The following is a 27,232-nucleotide window of genomic DNA, read 5'->3' on the forward strand; positions in this document are numbered from 1 at the left end:
GAGCCTGTCCCATTTGGCCTGGCTGCACTTGCATGCTTTGGATCGAGAGGGCTGCCGAACTATTGTTACCCTGTATGTCTAAAACAAGAAGGACACAGCTAGCTCATGGGGCAGCCACGCCATCTCATCAAGGCTGCCGGGACGGAAGTTCATGGGCACGAGGACCCTGGGGTCAAGCTGAAGTAAGGAAGATAGGGGCCTGTTGTCAGAAGGAACATCTCAGTATCTGGGGTGCCAGTAAACTATAGAGTTTGAAGCCCAGAGAGAGATGCAAATCCGGGGAGTCAAACTGGAAGAATTTTCTTGAACCAGAGGCATATGGTAAAATTGGCCAAATGCTTAGAACAGGTACACCAACCACAAAATTAAGACTGCCTGGCCCCCAACTGACTTTCTGAATGACCTTCAGCAAAAGCTTACCTCACCTGTGACCCAGTGACAATAGTACCTATACCCTCCTCTATGTGACAGACTTGTTTTTAAAGTGCTCTTAGCTACCCAGAAAGGAAAAGTACTGCAGTATATCAGGAAGTATTTTCATTGGGATGAAGCATCCTTGTTACAGTTTCTTAGATGCTTTAATTGACGCACAAAAAGAATGTAATCTGCCCAGTTTTTCTCTGAATTCAACTGCCTGTGTCTCATTTTGAGTTTAGGATGGTGACGCTGTGAGGTCAGTTTCTATGGGCCCCCCTCTCGAAAATGATTTTCAGTGGGAATTAAATCAGGTATCTTTGTCTGAGAGAATAGATGGGCTTGAAATAAAGCTGCTTTACTTTTGGAATAAAAGATAATATTGAATTTTTGAGAAAGGCGAAACAATACAAACACCCAGGAAACCGAGGACTTTTAAGTGCAAGTTTTATCAAAGCAAAAGCAAGTCAACCCACGAAAGTGCTCCTGTAGGACTGAAGATAGTTAAAGATTTATTATGAGCCACAAAAACCTGGGTAAAATTGTGCGCCAAGGGGGAGAATTTTGCAATTTAAAATGTGTGTGTGTGCGGGTGCATGTGACATTTGTGAAATTTCACAAAATGTTTCCGTTTTGCCAGGCAGCGTTCACAAAGCCAAACCTTGGAGCTCAGCACAGCACCTAGGCCAAAAGCAATCAACAGCCCGAGCCCACACAACAGCACATTAGCAAATATGCCAGCTTCCCTCACATCACGCAAAGAAATGAAAATCGCAATGCTGAATTGCACAACTCCTAGAACATGAGAAAAAAACAACAATGAAGAAAGGAAATCATTTAAAGGGCAAGTTATTATTAACAACAGCGCATATTGAGAGATAAGCTTCGGCGTCATTCAACGTAAAATACAGGCCGACTGAGTTGCTGGATTTGTATCAATACAGTCATCAGTCACCCTGAGGAAGTCCAGCTTTGCTGTTGCAACCTACCTTTGCTGGCCTTCAGGAACGCTGGTGTGAGCTCTGGTCATCTGTGTTGACGAATGTCCTAGAGCAGCAGTCAGCAAACGTTTTCTGTAAAGAGCCAGAAAGTAAATACTTGAGGCTTTGTGAGCCAGGCAGTCTGTGTTGTAGCCACTCAATCCTGCTGTTCTAACATGAAGGAAGCCACCGACAACACGTACATGAAAGAGCATAGCTGTTCCAATAAAACTTTATTTACAAAAGAAGGTGGTATAACTTAGTTCGCCAACCTCTGGCCTGGGAAATCTGTAAAAGGGAGGACTGTTATACATGTTAGATGTTAGAACAAGATTAATTGATTTTGGGGGAAAAATATGTTTATTTCTGTATCTATGCAATCTCATCTGGTCTAGATTTATCTAATTTAAGTCTATCTGACATTGCAATACTAAGAACCAGAAAGTGGAGTAGGTAAGAGTGTAGATTCCGTAGTAAATTTCTGTAGTAAATTTCACTGTCTAGTTTCAATGTTTCCTCTGCAAAGGAGAACCCTCCTCCCACCCCCAGCACACTCAGTTACTCATTCCTCTCCCTCCCACAGACCACAGACATTTATTTATAGATCAATGTTACCTTCTGTGAATTCCTGTAGCCTAATATTATACCTGAGGTAGAGTAACCAGATAATTAAAGAAGCGACGGCACTTACAAAATAATCAAAATTGGAATCCTAAAATATCATAGAAAAATATCTTCAAAGTTTAGAAGAAAAGATCTGGGGTATCAATTCCTAAGCCCAATAACTCATTAAAGCCAATTACAGATACTCATGGACTCAGAAAATGTACCACCCTTTAAAAAAACTTATTTGAGAGTTTATGCCAGAAGAAATTAAAAGCAGATGCAAAGAAGAGAAAGACAGATCAAAGAAACAATGATAAGTTAAGGATAGCACATAACTAATATTAGATCAAAATAATTATTCATAATGGCACTTTTAAGCTTAATTCAATTATTAAGAAATATTTCTCTCTAAAAGAGACAAGATAATAAAAAAACCTTGAACACAAGGTTCAAATGAAATTTCTATCAGAGGAGGAAGTAGAGGAGAAAAGAGAGGCTAAGTTCAGTCTTGTCTTGTTTAAGGAAGAAGCAAGAGACACTAATGTTAGCAATTGATAAAAGGGTACATATTCAAATGTGTTATTAAAAAATAAGCTTAAGCCCTAGATAAATAGTAGTAGTATGTATATCTTTCAAACGGGTAAACAAAAAATGACAGTAAAGAAAACTCAATCACTCCAGGAAAGGGTAAAAAACTAATTTACATAAAAATAGAAAACCAAACAGGGTTGTCAGAGTTAGACCAAATGTTTCCATTTTCCAAGGAAACGGCAACAGATAAATTTCCCAATTCAAAAACAGAGAATTTCAAATTAGGTTTTTCTTTAAGCAAAATCTAGGTATATCTGTTTCCAAGAGATATGCCTAGAACAAAATATTCCAGAAAGATCAAATAGAAAGGGATGGACAAAGATATAGTAGGCAAATGTTAATAATATAAAGCAGGAATGGTAACCTTATACTTAGTCAAGGCAAAAAGCGTTAAATAAGACAAAAGCAGTATAATACATAAAGAAGATATACACTTGGTGTATCTAACATTCAATAATCAAACCACATTTAAAAAAAATGTTCGAAATCTAGAAAGCAATTGGCAAAATTTAATGTCATACTTCTCTCTCAGAAATTGGTATAAGGAAAAAGAACCACAGGAAAAAGATTTGAATAGCACAATTAACATGCTTGATTTAATAAATATATGGAAAACTTTGCAAGCAAAAAGAAGCAAAATAAACATCCTTTTCAAATACCCATGGAACACTTCAAACACTGATGATATATTAGACCACAAAAAGAATTCTCAAAAGATTTTTTTAATAGTGGAAAGCATGTAACCCATATTCTACAGCTATGATGCAATAAAACTAAAACATTAACTATCAAAAATGGTCAAATTAAAATGTATCCACTGGAAATTTAAAAGCATTTTCTAATTAGTTTTGAATTACAAAGAATTTCATAATGTATATTGTAGACTATTTATAAAATAACAATACTCAGAACACGACACATCAAAATTTAGGGATGCTTGGAATTTCATGGTAAGCAAGAAAAGACTGAAAATAAGTGACTAAGCACACATTTTAAATGCTAAAGAACAAATGAACTTTCCACTAAAAGGAAGAAAAAAAGAACCAGGGTAGTGGTGGGGAAAGGGGGGAGAGAGGGAGAGAGAAAGGATTAAAAGCCATATATGTATGTATATAAAGATAGAGCCAGAAAATAGAAAATAAATCCTTTCAATAAATGCAAAGGATTGTTAATTAAAGAATAAATATGGCATATAATATAATCAGGAAAATATAGAAACATAAATAACTAGAAACGAGAAGAGAGGCTCAGCAAAAGGTATAACAAATGTTAAAACTGATAGTCTATACAAAACTTTAAGAGAATGCTATGTAAGGTTTATGCAAATACACTAGAACATGTATATGAAATGGATCATTTTCTAAGACAGTGCAAACCTTGAGAACATTATGCTAAGTGAAAGAAGCCAGTCAAGAAAAGACACATGCTGTGTGTTTCCACTTAAATGAAGTACCTAAGGTAGTCAAATTAATAGAGACAGAAAGTAGAATGGTTATCAAGGGCTACAGGAGGAAGGGATGGGGAATTCGCATTTAATGGGCTCAGAATTTCAGCTGGGGGAGACAAACAGCTCTGGAGACAGTGATGATGGCTGCACAATAATGTGAATGAACTTATTCTACTGACCTATATAATGAAAAATGGCTAAAATTTTGGTATTGTCAGGTTTGCATTATGTGTATTTTACAAAATAAAAACAGCAACATGTCTTACTAGATATCAAAACTTATTATACAACTATAAGAGTCAAAACAGTGTGGTATTAGTAGAGGTGAAAATAATCAGCCTAACAGAAGTAAATATTCAGAAACAGGGGTGCCTGGGTGGCTCAGTCGGTTCAGCATCTGACTTTGGCTCAGGTCATGATCTCCTGGCCTGGGAGTTTGAGCGCTGTGTTGGGCTCTGTGCTGACAGCTCAGAGCCTGGTGCCTGTTTCCAATTCTGTGTCTCCCTCTCTCTGTCCCTCTCCTGCTCATGCTCCATCTCTCCTCAAAAATAAATAAACATCTTTCTTAAATATTCAGAAATAAACACTGGTACTATGGAAATGTATGTGATAAAGATTATATATAAGGTCTATGGAAACCTGATAGTCTATACAATAAATACTTTGTGATAATTGGCTTTCCATTTGAAGAAAATAGAATTAGCCATTTATTTCACATCATACATAAAAATAAGGTCCAGATTAAAGGGAAAAATGTAATATACATACATGTACATATATATATAGACATATAGACATATATATGCATATATAATGTAAGAAACTATAATGGACTATTTTATGATATTAGGGTATGTTAACATATAATAACATATAACATAACATAATAACATATATAACATGTAATAACATCCGATATGATGTTACCATATTAGATGGTATTAACTAAAAATTACTAACAACTTTTACTGGCAAAATTGTGGGGAGATGGGTACTCATATCCTATTGAGGCTGTATCGTTACAACTTCTAAAGAAATACAACAATAATTTTTCTTTGTCCTAACCATCCCATATGGAATCCAACAGAAATATGAAAGACTGTTAATAAACACATAATGGGTACTAATATTTGAAACAATATGTACACAGATGTTTTTTGCTGCCCTGTTTGTAATAGCAAAACACTAGAAACAACAGGAATGTTGATAAATAGAGGAGAGAAATGGCTGAATAAATAATAGTACATTCATTCTACAGAATATTATGCAGCTAACTTAAAAGTTACCAAGTCTGGTGATGAAAGTGTACACTTATCATGATGAGCACTGAGTAACATATAGAATTGTTGAATCACTACATTGTACACTTGAAACTAATATAACACTGTATGTTAACAATCTTGGAATTAAAATTAAAAAATTAACTGAAAAACGTAAAAGATTTAAAATTACAAGGTCATGAGGACACCTTCAGATGGAAAGTAAGGAGATGGAGAAATATATATCATGCTACTGGAAGTCAAAAGAAAGCTGGAGTAGCTATACTCAAATCAGACAAACTGGACTTTAAAGTAAAGGCAGTAACAAGGGATGAAGAGGGGCACTATATAATAATTACAGGGTCTATCCATCAGGAAGAGCTAACAATTATAAATGTCTACACACCGAATACAGGAGCACCCAAATACATAAAGCAATTGATCACAAACTGAAACAATCTCATGAACAAGAATGTGCTAATAGCAGGGGACTTTAAAACTCCACTTACAGCAATGGTTAGATCAACTAGACAGAAAATCACTAAAGAAGCAATGGACTTGAATGACACATTGGCCCAGATGGATTTGACAGATATATTTAGAACTCTACATCCTGAGGCCATGGAATTCACTTTCTTCTCAAGTGCGCATGGCACATTCTCCAAGATGGATCACATACTGGGACATAAAGCAGCCCTCAATAAATATAAAAGAATCAAGATCATACTATGCACACTTTCAGATCACAATGCTATGAAACTTGAAATCAACCACAGGAAACAGTCTGGAAAACCTCCAAAAACATGGAGGTTAAAGAACAAGTGGGCTAATCAGGCAATTAGAGAAGAAGTTTAAAAATATATGGAAACAAATGAAAATGAAAATACAATTCAAACTCTAGGAGATGTGGCAAAGGCAGTCCTAAGAGGAGACTGCATTGCACTCCAGGCCTATTTCAAGAAATTAGAAAAAGCGCAAACACAAAATCTAACAGCACACCTAAAGGAGCTAGAAGGAGAGCGACAAGAGCACCCCAAGCCCAGTAGGAGAAGAGAAATAATAAAAATCAGGGCAGAGAAAAGAAATAATAAAAAAAATCAGGGCAGAAATAAACAATATAGAATCCAAAAAAAAAAAAAAAAAANACAGATACCATATGTTTGCACATATAGGTGAATTAGGAGGAACTTAACGGAGGACCATGTAGGAGGAGAAGGGGAAAAATAGCTGGGGAGAGAGCGGGAGGCAAACCATGAGAGACTTGAATGCCGAGAACAAACTGAGGGCTGAAGGGGGTGGTGGAGAGGGGACAGGGGATGATGGGCATGGAGGAGGGCACTTGGGATGAGCACTGGGTGTTATATGGAAACCAACTTGAAAATAAACTAAGAAAAAAATAATAAATAAAATAAAATAAAATTACAAGGTCAATCTTTATGAATTAAGCTTGAAAAGTATCCCCACATATTTCTTAAATGGAAAAAAAGTTTCTGGGGTTATGCATTATTTTGCGGAGAGAGGGCCCACTTGTAAATCTTTAGCTTCTACAGAGTCTATAGCTGATGCAGTGTTACATCAGCAAAGTGGGGGCATGACTGAAAAGGAGACTTTAGACACTTCCATATTATATAAATAGCTGCTATTAGCTTGTGTCTTCTAGCATTATAAACAAGTGTTCTTACAAGGAATAGAAGGAGAAAGAGGAAGAAGAGGAGGAGGAGGCAGAGGGGGAAGGGGAAGAGAAGGAAACGAAGGAGGGGGAGGGAAGAAAACGGATAAAGAACAAGGTGAGTGGGTAATGGGGATGCCCAGCGAATTATAGAAATATCTCACAGATGTTAGGTTCTTCTTCTCAGAGATTGATGACAGGGTGGGAGGTCTGTGCTGCTTTCTGGGGCTGGGTGGGTGCCAAGTCGCCCACTGCCCAAAACTCCATTCTGGTGGCAGCCTTGAAGAAGGATTCCCTTTCTTGCGTCATGGCGGGACAGGAACTGGCATTTGAAGATTGCAAGCTTCAACTTAATCTCTTAGGTCTTCTTTAAGTCTTGGCCCTCAATCCTGTGTTCACTCCACTGTCACATTTTCCCCCCGGAATTTCTCAGCCTCAGCACTACTGACATTTTAACAAGATAATTCTTTGTTGTGAAGGGCTATTCTGTGCAATGTAGGGATATAGCAGCAACCCTTGCCTCTACCCACTAGACGCCAGTAACGCCCTCTCCCTAAGTTCTAATAATCAAACCACATTGCCAAGTGTCCCTTAGGAGGTAAAACAGCCCCATGTGAGAATGACTGGGCCCAGTTGCCTGGCCCAGAGATCCTGACTGGGTAAACTAATGATCGAAGTATGCCAGCTTTCATACAACTCCTGAGTCTAGTAGCTATTAAAAGTTCCAATACACGAAAAAAATCTCACAACATGCAGGAAGCATTCTGGATTATGTTTGCTCCATCATTTCACATCTTATCTTTAGAAATAAAATCTCTAAGGACATAAACCACATTCTTTGTATTGAAAATGAAAGTAGAACTCCACTGTCTCTTGGAGCTACCAATCTACTCCCAGGATGTAAGAAGAGCCTGCTGCATGAAATGAAAACCTTCCTCAGGCTTTGAATCTACTGGACTTGAAACAAGAAAATCTTGTGTGGCTAAGAAAGAAAACATATGAAGCCTGAAAACATGCATAGGCTTTAGAGATCGCTTCCTTGCCCTAGGTCAAATCTCCAGGAATCACAGAAGAGTGTAGAAGATACAGTGCTAGCTGTTGTGGCTTGCAATATATAATGAACAATACAGATAAGAGAGACAGTCACACCCATTTGTAAAAGGCCCTCAGAGTACCAGAGTTCTAAAAAGATTTTTTAAAAATCACAAAGCGGAGGGTGTTTTTAGCAAGGTAGTGCTATATGTTTCGACTTCAGCACCTCCTCCAAGAATCTGGGACAAGGGATTATTTATTTCTTAAAGCCACTGCCATGTATTTGTGAAAAACAGACTCAAGGGCTATGAACTTTACAAGGCTATGGACCAAAGGGGAGGGCGGGGGAGGGGAAACATGTTTAAACGGAGAATAGTGATAAGGTCACTCAGACTTACGGGAAGTCACAAGTTGTTTTTAAGCCCCAAATGGCAGCTGTTTTGGTTTCAAAAGTTTATTGAAAGTGGACATTATTTACACCATGTTCATACAAAAATACAAGCAGTGTTTCCCTAGCACCTGTGGCAGATGTTTAAGGGGAAAAACTGAGCTCACATAGCCTCAAGAATCATAAACATGCCAACCTTTCCCAAAATAATACCCCCTTTATGGCAAGTCCAATGTCCCATTTCAGGCCAGATTCCTTATCATGATTTGAACATAGATGAACTGCCTCTTAACCCACCGTTGGCTATGAAACTGTCAGATCTTATAAGCTAAATAGGTTCTACCCTGGTCAGTACCTGAATGGACATTCTCCAAGGAAAATTCAAGTGTTGTCTTAGAAAGCAATGACTCGGAAAGGGGTGTGCGAGCCTCTGAACTGGTTCAGAACCCAAGTTCCTGGCTACTGGGAAGAAATAACAACAACACACACACAAAGGCAGAGCTGCAGATGATCCTATGTGGACTCATAATTTGCTTTAAGGAAAGAGTTCGCAAAGTGTATTCCCAAGGATCCTCAAGGTAACATGTGGAGATACCAATCTTAGTGTCTGTAATATGCCTGTGCCTGTATTTTGGCTCCTGGCATAAAATGATTTATCTGTTGCGTTTTTTCTTTGTTCTCTCATTTAAAATATCCTTTTTCCCCCCACTTAAATGAATTTGGTCTTGGTCTGATGGTTGGTTTAGCTGATTTTGCTCTGGTAGGTGGGAGCCAAGACGGGAAGAGGGAGTTAATCGGATTTGTCATTTATGGTTTGGAAGAGAAGACAGGTTATAAGGGTGGCTTGACCAAGTTAAAGTGATCTGTATATTAACACGTTTGAAGGCCACTTTCCCAGGGCCATGGAGCTCATAGGGTAAAAGCACCAGGGGACCACTCAGCAGTCTAGGAGACTCTTCTGGTATGATCTAATTCAACATGACATACGTGATATAGCATCCCACGATAGTATCATGATGCATACCTTGACTTTTTTACAAAGTCTTTGGTAGTAACTGAAATAGCACAGGTCCTTTAGGGTGCATCAGAGCACCCCAAAGAGTCTCTGAACTTCCTGAAATCCTCAGCTCAACAGAGACTCATACAGGCATCAAAGATGGCATATTAGTTGATAAGGGAGGATCTATAGTTAATAACTATTCCTCTTCCAGGCTCTGTTTTTAGATAAATNTCATATCTGGCTGAAGAGAACATTTCCTAAGTTCACATTCCAAGGAGCAAATTTTCTTCCACTGGAACCTAGCAGTTCAACTCTAGCCCATTTCTGACAGGTCTCAGGTCACAACTCAGGAAACACTCGGCTTGAACAAGCAGAGATTAAAGCTGGAAAGGATTTTAGAATCACTTCTCACCAGCTCCATCAGCTTATGCATAAGGAAATCGAAGGGGAAAGGGGCCAATTTCACTAGCTAATTGGTGTTGGAGCCAAGACCAGAATTCACATCTCCTGGCTCCCAGAGCTTTTGATAAATGCATCCTATCTATAGGGTGTTCATTGAGGAAACATGTTTTCAGTACTCTTTTCTCCACCTCAGACACATGAAAGCAGATTACAAAAAAAGGATTTATGCACCACTCCCTCCTTATTTTAAAGCTTTAGTGCTCTTGATATAGATGTCCTTCTTCTTATAGACTTCTACAGATGTCTTCTCTGATTTAAGGAGATTTATCTTTCAGTTGAGGCTATTTCTTTCTTGAAGTCTTGGGGGCTATTTTTCCTTCTGAGTGGTTTGTGGTGGGAGAAAAGGGGTGAAGGGAAGAAGAATAAGGCCTGGTAATCACCTCTCAGAAGCCTACTTCAGCACAACTCCTACTTGAAAGAAAAAACATCTGCAGACTCAAATTGTACTTAGTGAATCAGTTATCTCTAGCCACTTCTAAAATAATATTTGCTTTGCTGCATTCTAAAGAAATATCAATAGCAAATCAAAGAAAGGAAATAACCAAGGACCTCATTATGGTTGGATAATCCCTAAAAATGGAAATACATATTTAGGCCCCTATAACTTAAGTAAAAATGGGCAAGAAAATTAGCCAAGAATTGTTTTCAAAGGAAGCCCTCAATATCACTATGAAAGATGGCTGGATTTTCTCCATTATCCATTTTTTCCCACTTTCCCTTCAAGCTGCCCCTGATAATCTTTGGAATTGGATGTCACCTGAACATAATTGCCAGGAAAAGAGACACAGAGCCTTACACAAACACCTACGGAAGGCCCAGAGCATGACAGTTCCAGTTAGGAATGCACGACTCATCCGACACCCTGGTATAATGGCTCTCAGTCCCCAGATTTTTCTATTTTCTTTTGGTCTCACTTTAAACTTTTCACCTCATTACATTTGGTTTCCTGGAGGGAGAAGTTAGAGGCAGAGACCTTTGCCACAGAAGAGTAGGAATGAATGGGTGCCATTTGAGTTCAGCCCTCCTACATTCCTTTTTTTTCACTGTCTTTCTCAAAGGAGATGGCAGGTGGTTTATGTGAAGGCCTCTGAGATTATGTAGAGAAGAAGCCACAAGATTCTCTCTGATCCATTGCATACATTTCCATCAGTTTATCTTCCAAATTTAGTTTCCGGTGGACCCCAAAGCTGAATTGCAAACAAGCCAAAAGGAGCTGCTACCTGAAGAAAAGAGCAAGGCTCCATGGAAAAAGAGTAGGTCCATATACCTCATAGGCCAGGGGAAGTATCGAGTCAAATTACACCCCATGAATTATTTACAGTATTTCTCTTTGCTAAATCTAAGCAAACATTCCACTTGCATCAAATCTGCTCCAGGAGTTTTAACTGTTTATTGTAAAATCAAGTGCACAATAGCTCTTTCATGAAACATTTAGCTCTATCTTTAGCACTAACAAATATCACACATATATTATGAATGCTTCCTTATTATAAAGCGAAACATTCGGCGCATGAAACTTTAAGCTCTGTATTCCAAATCATTACGAACAAGATGTTTCCTCTCAGGCAATTTATTCTGGTGATGTGGAATCTGAATAGTGACGCTAGTATTTTTAATAGCTGTTTCCCACCACATATTGCAAAGGAAACATTAACAAGGACTGAATTCATAACTCAGCATTGTACAAGTCCCAGATTTCACAACATTTATGGTGAACTATAAATTATTTTATATGCGAATGTTCTGCCACTTGGATAATTTCACTTGGCTACATGTTCTCTACCTTATCATGTTGAACAGAAAAGATATCCTGTCTACGAAACATCCTCGATAACAATAGGATATTCTAATAGAACCACTTCAGAAGACAGGATGGCACATGTCTGTAATAATTTAACTGGCCTTTTTTTTTTCTTTGAAAAAATGTGTTTCTGAGATAACAGTGACAATAAGGCTCCACTAAATATTCATTTCCCTCCCTTCTTCCCTTTCTAGTTCCTTTGATATGCTTGGCTCCCAATCCAGTAATAACCTATTCGTGTTTCATGCCCTTCACCAAGTGTTTTTTCATATCATGAAGGCATATTTTGTTTTCTGGTTAAAAGACTGGTCCCTCCCTTTCCTGATCTCAACAAAGGTCTCCAAGAAGGGACGTATGTTTGCCATTTTTCTCTAAATAGTGAGAATAAATTGTAGTTTATAAATGTCTCTATGTTATGAAGTCCTGATGTGGAAACATAACTTTTTAAAAATATGAATGCCTCTAAGTACCTCTTCCTCCTCATAAAACATTTGCTACTTTCCTATTTGTGAAGTATCACTTTACAGTCAGAGCAGGTCACATTCAGGAGGCACGGTAGAGGCTATCAAGGTCCAGTGAGCCCTAGCCATGGAAAGCTTTTAAAGTATACATGCTAGCCCCTTGCTCATGGACTCAAGCTTACGTGTGTGTGTGTGTGTGTGCGTGTGTGTGTGTGTGTACCGGAGTTGGGGGCGGGGGGAGACCAAGACTCTATTTTTTCAGCTCTGGGAAATACATTTTTAATCTAGCACTGATGAAGGCATCTCTGAGCAAGTCACAAAAGTCAGAAGTATAAGGACAATATATATCATTTGGCTCCGTGAGATTAATACAAACAAAAACATCATAAAGCCAGAGGAAAACCTGATCAACCGGAGAAAATGCTTGCAAAAAGTCATTTCCCATAACAAATAAAGAACTCTTAAAAATCAATGAGAAAATGTTTCCACCTAAACATGTTCACAAGAGCTGTACACTAAAACAATGAAATAACATTGTTACGTATCTATTCGGCAAAGATTAACAAGTGTAGTAGTTTGGGTTTCCATGGTCCTTTTGAGCAGAGTGTACACTGGTGCTACCATTTTGTAGAATATTTATAATGGAGAATATTTCTATGTAAAAGGCAATTAAAATACTCCTCCCAAAGATCTAGCATAATGAGCAGTAAAAACTCTCAAAGCAAGGCTTAAAAACACAAACTGTATCAGCAGTGAATAACCAAAGAAAGGAGTAACAACTTCATACTGTAATCTTGAAAATGCTGTGGCCAATGAAATAAATAAAAGATGTTAATGCTGCTCTTCATTACTTGCCACCGTACTTTCACTGCCCAGAAATAGAAGTGGAGAAAAATGTAAAAAGAAAAAAACTATGTTTTACTCTCACGAATATTCCCCCATTTAGAGAGAAGCATATTGAGTGGGTGAATAAACAGCCCGGGGAAATCGCACGAACAAAAACTAATGATAGTGGAGGCTCCTCCCAGGCCCTGCAGAATTTCAGTAATGGAAAAAGACAGGCACCATTTCTAGTAAGTAGAGTGAATGGGTCATTTAAATTTAATAAAAGACATTTAAAACTCCATGTGGAATAAAACACAATGAAAGGAAGAACAGAACTTAATAATAACATGAATTAATTTTAGTAAGAGCTGGGGGGGTTGGATAATGAAACATACAAAATAAAATGAAAAGGGAACTTACAGAGTGGAGAAAATAGAGAACCAAAAAAATAGCATTACAGACTTAACAGAAATGTTAGAAACAGCAAGAGAAAAATCCACATGTCTGGAAGCAAGTTGCTGGTAGGAAAAAATGCAGATGAAACGAAGATCAGAGAGAAGAAAATCGATATGAAGAACCAAGAAAAATGATCAACATAAAATGATTAATGTTGAATTAGAAAATGTTTACAAATGGAAAAGTATTAGAGAACACAATACTTTAAAACGTCCTTGGAATTAAGGAAGAAGTAAATGTGCAGATCAGAAATGTACCCCATATTCCAAGAAATTCTGACAGAAGGAATATCAAGACATATTTAAATTAAATTTTTATTTTAATGTGAAAAAATAAGTCTCCAGACATCTGTACAGCAAAAGCAAGTCATATTCAAAGTGGGAAGTAAAGAGGGGACTAGACAATTTCCACGGCAACTCTCTTTTTTAAAAGACAGTAGAAGGGCGCCTGGGTGGCTCAGTCGGTTAAGTGTCTGACTTCGACTCAGGTCATGATCTCGCAGTTCGTGGGCTCGAGCCCCGCATCAGGCTCTGTGCTGACAGCTCAGAGCCTGGGGCCTGTTTCGGATTCTGTGTCTCCCTCTCTCTCAGGTGCTCCCCTGCTCATGCTGTCTCTCTCTCAGAAATAAATACAATATTTGAAAAAATTAAAAAATAAAAATAATAAATAAATAAATAAAAGACAGTAGAGGGGTGCTTGGGTGGCTCAATAAGTTAAGCATCCGACTCAGTCATGATCTCACTGTTTGAGGGTTTGAGCCACCATCTGGGCTGGCAGAGTGGAGCCTGCTTGGATTCTCTTTCTCTCCCTCTCTCTGCCCCTCCCAGCTCTCCCTCCCTCTCTCTCTAAGTAAACTTTAAAAGGCAATAAATAAAGAAATAAATTAGTAAAAATAAATTTAAAAAATGAAAGACAGTAGAGTATAGGAAATTCTGAAGGAAAATGGGACCCAGTCATATTATACTTGGGCGATTTGTCCCTTTTCTATAAAAACAGCTGATAATGTTCTCAAATGCCTAGAAAAAAATAGTAATTTGACACCTTCTTGAGAAACTAATAATGTCAGTTAAATCCAGGTAATCAAAATTCAAAGTCAAAACTCAAAAATAAAAAAGCCATGGATTTTAAAAATATAATAGGTCCTATGCACATGTACCCCAATGTTCATAGCAGCACTCTCCACAATAGCTAAAACATGGAAAGAGCCTAAGTGTCCATCAACAGATGAATGGATCAAGAAGATGTGGTTTATCTATACCATGGAATACTACATGGCAATGAGAAACAATGAAATCTGGCCATGTGTAGCAACATGGATGGACCTTGAGGGTGTTATGCTGAGCGAAATAAGTCAGGCAGAGAAGGACAAATATCATATGTTTGCACGTATAGGAGGATTAGGAGGAACTTGACGGAGGAACAAGGGGGAGAAGAAGGGCAGAAATGGTGGGGGAAAGGGAGAGAAGCAAACCATGAGAGACTCTTGAATGCTGACAAAAACTGAGGACTGATGGATGTGGGGGGGAGGGGGGATGGGCATGGAGGAGGACACTTGTGGGGATGAGCACTGAGTGTTATGTGGAAACTAATTTGACAATAAACTATTAAAAAAATATATATATATAATAGGTCCTAGATCCATTAAATAGAAAAATATGACCAAAAAAACCTGATGTAATTATGATTACAGACTAAACTGTAAAGTTTCTAGACCTTTACAACAACAACAAAACAAGTTAAATTCTGGAGGTGAGTATCTGTAATATCAGGGTAGGTTCCATTCTCAATATTTTTGAAATCTTCTTTTCTAACTTTAGAAAGAGCTTTTAGAAACTATCTCTTACAGTGATAAAACATTTACCTAAAAATTAGAGATTACTTCAGTTTTACCTCATTTTTTTAATTCTGAGAGATCCAAATAGAAGTTGAATATAATATACTTTTTAAATTAGCATATACATCATGGTTCTTTTTAAAAATTTTTAAAAATGTTTTATTTATTTCCGAGAGAGAGATAGTATGAGCAGGGGAGGGTCAGAGAGAGAGAGAGATACAGAATCTGAAACAGGCTCCAGGCTCTGAGCTAGCTGTCAGCACAGAGCCCAACATGGGGCTCGAACCCACGAACCGTGAGATCATGACCTGAACCGAAGTTGGATGCTTAACCCACTGAGCCACCATAAAAAGCCCCTTTCATGGTCCTTTTCAATGAAATTTTATCTATCTAGCTTTCTTTCCACATAAGCACTAATAGATGTCTGTTATGGTATTTACCTAATGTAATAAATGGTGATTTCTAGATGGTTGTAAATTAGAATGATTTTTGCTTTCTTCCTTCCATTTTGGTTTATTACTTGACTTTTTATAATTTTACATAATTTTCCCCCAAAGAGGTTGTTAGATGGTAAAAATAAATTGGTCATGTGTTATCCTACAATTATGTTTTTAATTAATTTGGTCCAATAATTTCATTTCTAGGAATCCATCCTATGCATCTTACATATACTTGCAATACCATATATATGAACTATTGTCATTGTGACAACTGAAATGTCCATCAACAGAAAACTGATTGAATAAACCATGGCATATCCATACAAAGATATATTATGCAGCAATGAAAAATAATTTGGTAGATCTGGGGCGCCTGCATGGCTCAGTCAGTTAAGTGACTGACTCTTGATTTTGGCTCAGGTCATGATTTTACAGTTTGTGGGTTCAAGCCCCATGTCGGGCTCTGCACTGACAGTGTGGAGCCTGCTTCAGATTCACTCTGCCCCTTCCCCGCTCATTCTCATTCTCCTTCTCTCTCTCTCTCTCTCAAAAATAAACATTAAAAAGAAAATCTTGAAAAAAAATAATGTGGTAGATCTAAATACAGTAATATGAAAAATAACTCCAAGATGTATGCCATTTTATATAAATCAACTGAACAGCGAGCATACTATATTCCTCTTTAGGCTAAAAGTTGCATGTCACACACATATACCTGCATACCTGGTTGTACAGGCATAGAAAATGTATTTCAACATGCACAAAATCTGTTCATAACAGTTGCATCTATGGAGTAGGGCTAGGAGATTAGAATGGGACAAATGTTTTTACTGTATTTCCTTTTCTATCACAGATATATAAAGAGATATAGATATGTAGATATATATCTATATTTATTCATCAATTATTACTTTTTCCCTTGTGGGGAAAATAGTTTAAAAAAGGACATTTCATTGGTGATTTTGTTGTTCAACACTTTTACTTTATGGAGGAGAAAGCCAAGACTAGGGGCCGTTTAAGTGATTTGACCTAGCTCACATAGGTCGTCTGAGATTATAATTTACATTACCCGGAGCAGACTCCAGGACTTGTTCTGCACTGCCTCACCCTTGTAACAGTGTTGTCACCAAGATAACAACAACCATAAGTATCATCATAATACACAATTCACAGTCTCTCATTGGGATGCTTAGAATTTTAATAATTCCAAAAGGGGTAAGTTACAACTCAATTAAGCAAGACTCCTGGGGAAAAACCTGTTGCGTGTTGGATGAAACCAAATTATTAGGACTGGAAATGAAAGCGGTCACGTTCTCCATTTTTGTCACCCGGAACCTAACACACTCATGGGTGACGGTAAAAACGCAGATGGCTTCCACCTAGTTTAATCTTGGTAGGCTTTTAAGATCAATTTATCACTGTCTTTACAAAAAATTGAGAGCCCACATGAAAAGAAACAATTTCGCAATGTGGTTTTGAACTGTTTCTGTCTGAAGCCTGCTCTCATCCTTGAGCAAATTGGGACACATCACAAAATTCTAATGTGCAGCAAGTTCAGGTGCGATGTGCTGATAAACATTTTTAACGCATGGACTTCACACACACATCACAGATAAACCGATATGATTTTTTAAAAAATTATTAACTTTCTAGCCGCTTATGAGGTTTTTTCTGCAAAATCTTTGCCTCAAAATGAACAATGTAATAGCATTTAAAAAAAAAAAAGAAAAGAGGATGCTTTTGTTTTAATTCTGGTTCTGTCATTTCCTAATTAAACAATCTTAGGCATGTTGGTTTCTAGCCATCAGTTTTTCATCTTTAAAATGAGAATAATAATTCTGGCTTCTCAAGATTGTGGAGAGAATTGAAGGAGATAATATGTGTCAAGTGCCAAAAACAGGCTGTGTCAAAAGGAGATACAAAAGGAATGTTAATTTCCTACCCCCCTTTCCTAGATTAAAAACAAGTTCAAAGGAATGTAAACATGTATGCTTAAAGAAAAATTAGGTATATTGAATCAAATTTAAAAGAAATCAGCTTGAAATGGGAATGAACTCAAATTATGAATGTGGTCATTCAGTGAAATGAAATTAAATACACTTCATCTCAATGAACTCAGTGCTATCAACAGAAAGAAGAAGAAATGCATGACTGCATTGCTCACGTATTTCTTGTTCTTATATTTGCTCCTTTGCTTATAATTATCAAATGCCAATGAGGAAAAGTGATTTGGAGTTGTATATAATTAAAATGAAGAAAAGGTAATTTTAAGCAAAGTATGCAGAAAGTGTTTTGATAATGAGGTTGAGAGAAACAAGCATTTTCTAGAGAAAATAATTGAATCCTCATAATTTGAGACACTAAAACTAAAGTATCTCTGACTATCAGATATGGACTACACATATTAGAGCTAATATCCTAATATTATTTTCTAACATTAAGCAAGTAATAGTCAATAAAATACAAAAATCAGTATTTTCACATTCAATTTTTGTATGTAACACGTACATATTGAGCACTATCTAAAGACATGCATTTTATTTATTTATTTATTTATTTATTTATGTCATTAATATGTGATCGCCCATGCTTAGTAAACCAAAATATGTGTGTGTGTCTCCGAAAATAACTTTGAGTTATAATATATTACCTCTAATTGTGTATACAAAGGAGTATATTAAAGAGCTGATAAAGGCCTCATTTGTATAGGACTCATACTCCAGTAAAAAAGGAACATATATATCTGAAAATAAATAAAAATAGGAAAAAGAGAGACACTAAATACAATAGACAATAGTATTTGTCTTTTATATGTCAAATTAATGATACTATATGTGATATCAATCCATAATAATGATATGATGCAGACTGTGATATAGAAGAGTTGTTTTTAAATCTTATCCCAGGTGAGTGGTCAACATGAGACTACTGCTCTGGAGTCAAGGCAGTGAATCTGAAGGAAAAATAATTCTTAAATGTCGAGATGTTCATATAGGCAATAATTTCTTCAGAGACACTTTAATAGGCACCAAATCAATGAAATCCACTGCCATTATTTGCTATAGGAGATTAAATGGAAGAAAAAAATCACAATATATATCATCAATACTTGATATCTATAATACTTGTTCATAAAGAATTTTGATAAAGGTGCACAAAGTTAAAAGCACCATGAGAAGAGAAACCCCTAAAGGCTCCGCCAAAAATCTGTTAGAATAAGTGAATTCAGCAAAGTTGCAGCATGCAAAAACAAAAACAAAAAACAAAACAAAACAGTAATCTTTAATGTTACTATACACTAAGAACTAAGTAGCAGAAAGAGGAATTAATAATTTACAATTTCACCAAAGGAATAATATCTAGGAACATATTTAACCAAGAAGTGAAAGATCAATACTCTGAAAACTGTAAGATACTGATCAAAGAAACTGAAGGGAACACAAATTGAAAAATATACCATGCTCATGGATTGGAAGAATTCATGTCATTAAACTGTCCATACTACCCAAAGTAATCTACAGATTCAGTCAACCCCTATCAAAATACTAATAGCATTTTTTATAGAACTAGAACAAATAATTCTAAAATGTGTATGGAATCACAAAAGATATCAAATAGTCAAAGCAGTTTTGAGAAAGAACAAAGATGGATGTACCACAATCCCAGATTTCAAGAGACATTACAAAGCTATAATAATCAAAGCAGTATTGTACTGTCACAAAAATAGACACATAGATCAATAGAACAGGGTAGAGAGCCTAGAAATGAATATATGCTTATATGGTCAATTAATCTATGATGAAGAAGTCAAGAATATACAATTTTTTCAATAAATGGTGTCAGGAAAACAGGATAGTTACATACGAAAGAATGAAACTGGACCATTTTCTTACACCATACACAAAAATAAACTTAACTGGATTAAAGACCTAAATTTGAGACCTGAAACCATAAAACTCTTTAAAGAAACATAGGCAATAATCTCTTGGACATCAGCCTTAGCAACATATTTATGGATACATCTCCTCAGAGAAGGGAAATAAAAGCAAAAATAAATTATTGGGATTATACCAATATAAAAAGCTTTTGCACAGCAAATGAACCCACTAACAAAGCAAAAAGGCAACCTAGTGACTAGGAGAAGATATTTTCAAATGATGTACTTGATAAAGGTTTAGTATCCTAATATATAAAGAACTCACACAACTCAACACCAAAACCCCAAACAATTTGATTTAAAATAGGCAAATAGTGCTTGCTTTGGCAGCACGTATACTAAAATTGGAACGATACAGAGATTAGCATGGCTCCTGCACAAGGATGACACGCAAATTCGTGAAGCGTTCCATATTTTTAGAACTCCCCTATGACCCAGCGATAGCACTGCTGGGAATTTACCCAAGGGATACAGGAGTGCTGATGCATAGGGGCACATGTACCCCAATGTTCATAGCATCACTCTCAACAATAGCCAAAACATGGAAAGAGCCTAAGTGTCCATCAACGGACGAATGGATCAAGAAGATGTGGTTTATCTATACCATGGAATACTACATGGCAATGAGAAACAGTGAAATCTGGCCATGTGTAGCAACATGGATGGACCTTGAGGGTGTTATGCTGAGCAAAATAACTCAGGCAGAGAAGGACAAATACCGTATGTTTGCACATATGGGAGGATTAGGAGGAACTTAACAGAGGAACATCGGGGAGAGGAAGGGAGGAAATGGTGGGGGAGAGGGAAGGAGGCAAACCATGAGAGACTCTTGAATGCTAAGAACAAACTGAGGACTGATGGGTGTGGGGGGGGTGATGGGGGAAATGCATGGAGGAGGGCGAGGAGGGCACTTGTGGGGATGAGCCCTGGGTGTTATATGGAAACCAACTTGACAATAAACTATTTACTAAAAAAATAAATAAATAAAATAAAATAAAATGGGCAAATAACCTGACCAGATCATTTCCAAAGAACACATACAGATGGACAACAGACACATGAAATAACGTTCAGCATCACTAATCATCAGGGAAATGTAAATCAAAACCACCAAAAGATCACTTCACATAATCAGAATGACTACTATCAAAAAGACAAGAAATAAGTGTTGGTGAAGATGTGGTGAAAAGGAACTATTGTACACTGTTGGTGGGAATGCAAATTGATGTAACTACTGTGGAAAACAGTATGGAGTTTCCTCAAGCAATTAAAAATAGAAATAAACATATGATACTCAGTATTTACCCAAAGAAAACAAAAACACTAATTTGGAAGGATATATACACTTCTATGTTTACTGCAGCATTGTTTACAAGAGCCAAGATCCAAATGGAAGCAACCCAAATGTCCATCAATAGATGAATAAAAAAGATGTGGTATATCCTTTTTGTTATTGTTTATATAATGTAATGTTACTCAGCCATAAAAAGAATGAGATCTTGCAATTTACGACAGTGTGAATAGACTTAGAGGGTATTATGCTAAGTGAAATAAGTCAGACAGAGAAAGACAAATACCATATGATTTCACTCATATGTGGGAAAAAAATGAACGAACAAACTTCCCCCCAAAAAACCCCAGCCTCTTAAATATGAGAATGAACTGGTGGTTGCCAGAGGGATGAAATACATAGAAGGTATTAAAAACTACAAACTTGGGGCACTTGGGTGGCTCAGTCAGTTAAGCATCCAACTTCAGCTCAGGTCATGATTTCATGGTTCGTGGATTCAAGCCCCGCATCGGGCTCTGTGCTGACAGCTAGCTCAGAGCCTGGAGCCTGTTTCAGATTCTGGATCTCCCTCTCTCTCTGACCCTCCCCTGCTCACACTGTCTCTCTCTCTCTCTCTCTCTCTCTCTCTCTCTCTCTCATTCTGTCAGAAATAAATAAAGCATTAAAAAAATAAAAAATAAATAAAAAGTACAAACTTCCAGTTATAAAAAAATAAGATACAGGGATAAAAAGTACAGCATAGGGATTATTGTCAATAATAGTGAAATAATGTATGGTGACTATACTTATCATGAACATTGAGTAATGTACAGAATTATCAAATCAATATGTTGTACACCTGAAACTAACATAACATGGTATATAATTATACCTCAATAATAAAAATAAAATTTAGTGCCATGAGAAGTATGAACAATTTATGCTCAGAATTCAGAGAAGAAAGAGATACTTTAAGAAATGAGATTAAGGAGGGGCGCCTGGGTGGCTTAGTCGGTTAAGCGTCCGACTTTCGCTTAGGTCATGATCTCGCGGTTCGTGGGTTCGAGCCCCGCATCGGGCTCTGTGCTGACTGCCAGCTCAGAGCCTGGAGCCTGTTTCAGTCTGTGACTCCCTCTCTCTCTGACCCTCCCCTGCTCATGCTATCTCTCTCTCTCTCCTAGAAATTAAAAAAAAAAAAAAAGAAAAGAAATGAGATTAAGGAGAGCACTGCAAAAGACATGAATTTTGGTCATAAACATAGGAGGAATTTTAATATGGAAGGAAGAGAAAAATGTAATAGAAAAGGTTAGACAAGAAGGGGAACAAAAGGAAGTAATGGCAGATAAAATGACAAAGGAAAGTAAAGGAAAAGAGCATTAAGTTGTTTTAATGTCAATATTAAAAAGTGTTTAATTACTCTGCTACCAAAATACAGCCACTGAAGGTTTTAAAGAGATTTTTGAATCATATTTGGAAAAATTTTAAGCAGATCATTCTGGCAAATAGAGTGAACCAGCTAGATTGGGGGAAAGGAGTCTAGAAGTAGGAAGACCAGATAAAAGATTTTTGTGATTATTCAGGAGGTAGGTAACTATGGACTGAAGGAAAGCCATGGCAATGGGAAGGAGGTAACTTGTGAGAGATATCACAGTGATAGGACTTGTGAAGGAATAGAAACAACATGGATGCATAAACAAGAGAGAGAGAAAGAGAGAGAGAGATCAAAGTTGACACAAGGACTTTGGCTTCCAAAGTGAATAAGAGGGCCCAGATTTATCTTTCTGCCTTCTGTAAACAAATAGAAAACTAAACAAAATATATGAAACAACTGTCTTCAGGTAATAAATGGCAGCAGATGACTGTAATCTCTGAAAGAGAGAGAGAGAGAGAGAGAGAGAGAAAATTAGGTGAGTCTTTCAATTGCATTGGCATTCTGCCTTGAAGTAATTTGAAAACCTTAAGCCCAGAGAGGGGAAACTCAAGCATTGTTGAGTAGAAGAGATAGAGATTACAGTTCAGAGTGACAGATATAGCTACAATATGGAAGACAGGCTACCAGAGAAAAGAAATCTACACAGAGAAAAAGCTCCAGAAATTTGAATAAGTCTTTTTGAGTCTCTGGCTGAATACCAGTGTCTGTATTCAGGGTAAAACTACACAAATTTGAACAAGAAAATTGCTGGGGGAAAGTACAATTACCAGGGAGTCGTCAGATTAAAAAAATATATATATTCAGGGCACCTGAGTGGCTTAGTTGATTAAACATCTGACTTCAGCTCAGGTCATGATCTCACAGTTTACGCGTTTGAACTCTGTTGGGCTCTGTGCTGACAGCTCAGAGCCTTCTGTGTCTCCCTCTCTCTCTGCCCCTCACCTACTCAGACTCTGTCTCTCTCTCAAATATAAATGAACATTTTTTAAAAAGACTAAAAAAATATGGACAGGAATAATTTTATTTTCCATTGGTTAGAGTGGAGATATGTCAGGAAATGTACACTTCAACAGAGACTCAAAAAGGAACATACCTTAAAAATGAGCCTAAATTTGTCCTAGGGTATAGACTAATCTAGACCTATCTAAAAATTTTTGAAACCTTAACATGATCCAACTAAATTACAAGAAGCTTAGCTATCTGCCAGAAAAAATGCTAACATTCTTTAAAGGAATACAACAAAATCCAGCACTCAGAAGTATAAATTCACCATGTCCTTCATCAAATCAAATATTATGATATGTGAAAACACAGGAAAATGTGATATTGTACATATCAGAGGAAAATCGAGCCATTAGAAAGATACCCAGAAATGACAGAGGATATGGAATTAACAAATATGGACACTAAAACAACTAGTATAAATGTACAAAATATGCTCAAGAATTTGAAGAAAAACATGTACATAAAAGAAATGAAAGATACAAAAAAAGAAGAAATATAACTTCCAGAGATTAAAAAAATACAATACAATCAGCAATGAAAAATTCACTGAATGAGGTTAACAGATTAGACACTTTATAATAAAAAAAAAAAAATCAATGACCTCTATAACAAAATATTCTAGAGGCACCTGGGTGGCTCTGTTTGTTGAGTCCACCTCTTGATTTTGACTCAGATCATGATCCCAGAGTAATGGGATCGAGCCGTGCATCAGGCTCCATGCTTAGCATGGAGTTTCTCTCTCTCTCCCCCCCCCACTTTACCCCTCTCCCTTATTCACACACACTCTCTCTCTCTCTAAAAAAAAATATAATAATAATAAAATAAACTATTCCAAATAAAGCACAGAGGAAGAAAAGGAAAACAAAAACAAAAATATTTCATTGACCTGAGTGAAAATATCAATCTGTGTAACTGGCATCTCAGAAGGCAAATTAAATGAGGTGTCCAAAAAATATATATTTAAAGAAAAAAAATGGCAAAAAATTTCCAAATTTATTTATTTTGTAAAATAATTTTTCTATCTTGAGAGAGATAGTTTATTTATTTATCTTGAGAGAGAGAGAGAGAGCAGGGGAGATGGAGAGAGAGAGAAGTAGACTCTGCACTGTTAGCACGGGACCCAACACAGGGCCTGAACTCATGAACTGTGAGACCATGACTTGAACCAAAATCAAGAATTGGCTGTTTAACCAAGTGAGCCACCCAGGCACCCCAAAAATGTTTCCAAATTTGGTTAAAACTATAAACCTATAGCTCCAAGAAGTTCAAATAAATCCAATCAGGGTGGGCAAGGAGAGGCAGGGAGCCAAGACACAATCAAATTCACTGAAAAACAGTGAAAAGAAAAATATCTTAAAAGCAATAACAGAAAAAAAAAATCTACATTATAAAAAAGGAACAAAAGATAAATTGTCAAAAGATTTCCCATCAGAAACAATGTGAAGCAGAAACCAGTTTATGTACTGGAGAAAAAAAAACAAACTATCAACTTAGAATGCAATATACAGCACAATATATTTTAGAAATAATGGTGAAATAACTACTTTAAGACAAACAAAAATTGATAAAATATTTTACCAGCAGAACTTCACTACAAAAATAAAGAAAGTTCTTCATATGGAAACTTACTGTACAATAAGAAATAAAGAACAGTAAAACTACTAACTTTGCAGAGAAATATACAGAAATATTTTCCTGTTTCTTTTTTTGTTTTTTGTTTTTAACATTAATTAACTATGGGTTTATAACACACAAAGAAATAATATGTATGACAATAATAGCACAAAAGATAAAGGGTAGAGAGCAGAGGTACACTATTGTAAGATTGCTGCATTATAGATGAAGTAATATAAATAAGATTTACAGGTAGACTATAATAAGTGAAAGTTGTGTTTCAGACCCTAGAGTTACCCCTAATTACAGCTAATATGCCAGTAGTAAAAATAAAGGGGAATATTTTTTTAAAAATTAGCAAAATAAGGCAAGTAAGGAGGGAAAAATTATTTTTAAAAAACAGATGGAATACATAGAAATAAACAGCAAGTTGTAAAGTTTAACTTGGCTATGTCAAATATTCACATTAAAAGTAAATGGTCTAAATTCTCCAATTAAAAGGCACAGGTTGTTGAAATGAATGAAAAATCAAGACTTTGTATTGTCTACAAGAAACTCACTTTAAGTATAAAGCTAACTAAAAGTAACAAGATGGAAAGATATACCCTGCAAATACTAATCTTAAGAAAACTGGAATGGCTATATTAATATCAGACTAATTAGACTTCAGAACAGTAACATTACCATGTATAAAAGGGGATATTAAATAATGACATAGAGAATAATTAATCAAAAAGATGGAATCCATATGTATGCCCCTGTGATGGTTAATTTTGCATGTCAACCTGACTGGCCTGAGGATGACCATATCAAACTATTCCTGGGTGTGTCTGTAAGGGTGTTTTTTGAATGAGATTATCATTTCAAATAGTGATTTCAGTAAAGCAGATTGTCCTTCCCAATGTGAGTTGGCATCATCCAACGTGTTGAGGACCCAAATAGAACAAAAGGCAGAGGAAGGAGGAATACACCCCTTTTCACTGCTTGAGCTGGGACATCTCAGTTCATCTTCTTCTGTCCTCAGACTGAAATTTACACCATAAGCTCCCCTGGTTCTTAAGCCTTTGGACTCAGACCAACTTACATCATTGACTTTCCTGGATCTCCAGTTTGCAAACAACAGATTTGGGACTTAACCCCCATAACTGCTCGGGCCAAGTCCTGGTAATAAATCTATCTATCTGGGCACCTGGGTGGCTCAGTCAGTTAAAGGTCTGACTCTTTATTTCAGCTCACATCATGATCTCACGGTTCATGAGTTCAAGCCCCACATTAGACTCTGCACTAACAGCTGGGAGCCTGCTTGAGATTCTCTCTGTCTCTGTCTCTGCCCTTCCCCCACTCCTGCTTACTCTCTGTCAAAATAAATAAATAAACTTTTTTAAAAATATTAATCAATTTATCTATCATATTTATTTAATATTATATTAACTTTATAATTATATACAAATTTATATAATATAATATTAAATTTATTATATATGTATATAGATACATACAATTGATTCTGTTCCTCTGAAGAACCTTAATACCACTCTAAATTATAAAATTTCAAAATACATGAAGCAAAAACTAAAAGAACTGAAATGAGAAACAAACAAATCCACAATAATAGTTGAGCCCTGAACACATCTGTCTCTGCCATTGACAGTATGACTCAATAGGAAATCAATGAAGAAATAAGGTGATTGAGCAAGACCATTGTCCAGTTGGATTTCATGGACATTTATAAAACATTCATCCAATAGCAACAGAATACACATTCTTTTCAAGTGTACATGGAGTATTAACAAAGATAGATTATATTTTAGGCCACAAGGAAGTCTCAATAGAATAAAAAGATTGAAATTATATAGATTATGTCTTCCAACATAATGTGATTAAATTAGAAGCCAGTAACAGAAAGATACCTGAACGTATTTTTGAAAACTAGACACACAACATACTTATTCTAAACAAACCATAGTTCAAAGAAAATTTCATAAAGGACATTAAAATTATTTTTAACTTAAAGAAAATGAAGATACATGTCCACGTTTATGGGAAGTGGCTAAAGCAGTATTTGGGGGAAATTTACAGATTTAAATACTTCTATTAAAATAAAAGTGTCAAATCAATGAGCTAAGCTTCCATCTGAAGAAGATAAAAAAAGTGCAAATTCAACATAAAATAATATAAGAAAGACAATAATACAGCTAAAAATAGAAATCAATAAAATAGAAAACTGGCACATAATAGAAAAAAATCAATGAACCCAAAAGTCTGTAATTTGAAAAGATTAGTAAAATGGTAAACTACTAACTAGATTC

The 27,232-nt window shown here is 36.3% G+C and overlaps 1 long non-coding RNA gene and 1 other non-coding gene across 2 annotated transcripts in view; one reads left to right on the forward strand and one right to left on the reverse strand.

Moving 5' to 3' along the window:
• The window catches only part of LOC144242591 (uncharacterized), a 302,240-nt gene that overhangs the window by 271,446 nt on the left and 3,562 nt on the right, over window positions 1–27,232 (reverse strand). The window contains exon 2 of the long non-coding RNA XR_013338388.1: window positions 1,404–1,487. This is a non-coding gene — a long non-coding RNA (uncharacterized LOC144242591). The remainder of the gene's footprint in view (window positions 1–1,403; window positions 1,488–27,232) is intronic.
• LOC144242760 (U6 spliceosomal RNA) lies at window positions 19,917–20,020 on the forward strand. The gene has a single exon (XR_013338455.1). It is a non-coding gene; the product is annotated as a U6 spliceosomal RNA (small nuclear RNA).

The sequence above is a fragment of the Crocuta crocuta genome, unplaced genomic scaffold (assembly GCF_008692635.1).
Source record: "Crocuta crocuta isolate KB4526 unplaced genomic scaffold, BGI_CrCroc_1.0 scaffold36, whole genome shotgun sequence".
NCBI lineage: Eukaryota > Metazoa > Chordata > Mammalia > Carnivora > Hyaenidae > Crocuta > Crocuta crocuta.